This window comes from Nicotiana tabacum, chromosome 17 (assembly GCF_000715075.1).
Source record: "Nicotiana tabacum cultivar K326 chromosome 17, ASM71507v2, whole genome shotgun sequence".
In the NCBI taxonomy this organism is placed as follows: Eukaryota; Viridiplantae; Streptophyta; class Magnoliopsida; order Solanales; family Solanaceae; genus Nicotiana; species Nicotiana tabacum.
Genome location: NC_134096.1, coordinates 100,209,273 through 100,211,817, shown reverse-complemented (window position 1 = coordinate 100,211,817; position 2,545 = coordinate 100,209,273).

Here is a 2,545-nt window from a genome sequence, read left to right as displayed (position 1 = left end):
TTGGTGACTATAGTCGAGTTGAATGGAAGAGCTTAATGTTCAACAATGCAGCACGACCAAAAGCAAGATTCACAATGTGGCTAATGCTGCATGGAATGCTGCTGGCCTGTGATAGACTAAGCAAGTGGGGGATTGCTGTAGATACTTAATGTGTGCTCTGCAGAATGCAAGAGGAAACGAGAGAACAATTATTTATGCAATGTGAATACACAAAGAATATCTGGAACAAACTATTTCAATGACTGCAGGTACAGTACTTGGGAGCACTGGATTGGCAGTAGTTCACACAATGGACAATCAAATGCTCTAAAGGGAAATTTCAACTGGCATAAGTGCTCAAAATTGTGTATGTAGAAGCAGTTCATCAATTATGAATTAAAAGGAACATTCGAATCTTTGAACAAAAAACCAGAGTATAGGAGCATATTGCAAAGGAAATTGCCTATGTTTGTAGTGTCCGAGTAACACCTAGGAACATGTCTTTCTTGCATAGCCTGTGTTTTTAAGGAGTATAGTGTGCCCTTTTATCATGAGATCTGATAGCAAGCTGTGTTAGCTTCTCTCTCTCTCTCTCTCTCTCTCTCTCTCTCTCTCTCTCTCTCTCTCTCTATATATATATATATATATATATATATATATATATATATATATATATATATATATATATATATATATATATATACAAATTATATTTCGTGGTATTTTGTTTCAAAACAAACTTAAATGCCGTAATGAGTTTGGTTTTGGTGTTTCTTCATCAGTTTGGTTTTGGTTTTTACCTAATTTGATTTTATCCTCTCTTTTTTTAAATTAAGTTCTCGCATTTTAAAATCTTTTTTCTAAAAGCATTGTTATTAGAGTTTAGATTCTTCATCAACAACCCCCACCCCCCCTTTTTTTTCCTTTTCCCGTTTCAGCCTCTTTTTTGAACTAAAAGTTTATATCTTTTCTATTCTATTCATATGGTCAATAGCTTAAAAGCTACCAATTGCTTTTCAATTATTTAAAAGTTAGTTGTAAATAAAGACGTCTATATTTGGTACAACTTAATAACATATGCATACTTAATAAGTAACAATATTTTAATTAGAAATCATATGAACTGTCACGACCCAAAAATTCCACCACAAGCGTCGTGATGGCACTTAGTCTCTAGGACTAAGTAAGCCGATTATAATTATAATTCAAGCCTTTTTTTTATAAAGATATAATTTAATACACGTGTCGAAACCAAAAGTTGAAATAATTTTTAAAAACCTCCCAAGACTGGTAGTACTGAGTCACGAACTCTAACTGAATACATGAAATGATCGCAAGGATCGAATACTCAATACTGTTTGAATAATAAATAATAGTACAATAAAATAGAAAGACTCCAAGGAACTGCGACGACCAAGCAGCTCTACCTTGAATCCTTGCGATCCCACTCTAACTCTGTCCGAGTCCGATATCTCCAATACCTGGATCTGCACAAAAATATGCAGAAGTGTAGTATGAGTACACCACGGTCGGTACCCAGTAAGTATCAAGACGAACCTCAGTGGAGTAGAGACGAGGTACAGTCAAGACACTCACTAATCTAAAAACCTGTGCAATATGATATACAAAATAATAGAAAACAAATAGCAGTGATAGCAACACAAATCAACTAGTGATTTAAACAGCAAGGCAACAGGAATACCGTAAAATATTACTCAAACGAATAATAAACACATGTACAACCAATTAATCAAGTCCTTTCAATATACATCTTTTATCTATAAGTTTTTCAATAAAAGTCTCTAGAATATAATCCTTTTCAATAAATATATTTCGAATATACTTCTTTCAAATAAATATCTTTCTAATATAATTCTTTCAAGTAAATATCCTTCCAATATAATTCTTTCAAGTAAATATCTTTCAAATATACTTCTTTCAAGTAAATATCTTTCTAATATAATTCTTTCAAATAAATATCCTTCTAATATAATCCTTTCTAGTAAATATCCTTCAAATATAATTCTTTCAAGTAAATATCCTTCAAATATAATTCTTTCAAATAAAAGTCACCTTGTGACACCTCATTTAACTTTCCTGGCGTGAGAAATATATTCAGCGTATCACATCAAATGGCACGGCAATACCTTCGTGCACTTGTCTCATTCTCATCCAATACATATATGTAGATCAAATCAATTGGTACGGTAACACCCTTCGTGCATTTATATCTTTCTCACCGTGCATACATATAACAGTACCAACTAGGTGGGAGAAATGCCAATAACAATAAAAGAAATAAAGTGGAGGCACACAGGAAGCAACAATGACTACAAGTCACATAGAAAACAAAGGTGCACAATAACATCTCAAGATAAAGGCATGAATGTATACACAACAAAACGATATCACAATATAATGTATGTCTCTCGTCCTCGTCTGTACGGAAACACCCTCCGTGCCATGAATATATCATGCTTTACACTCTCAATGGCACGGCATCACCCTTCGTGCTTTACACTCTCAAATGGCACGGCATCACCCTTCGTGCTTTACACTCTCCCTC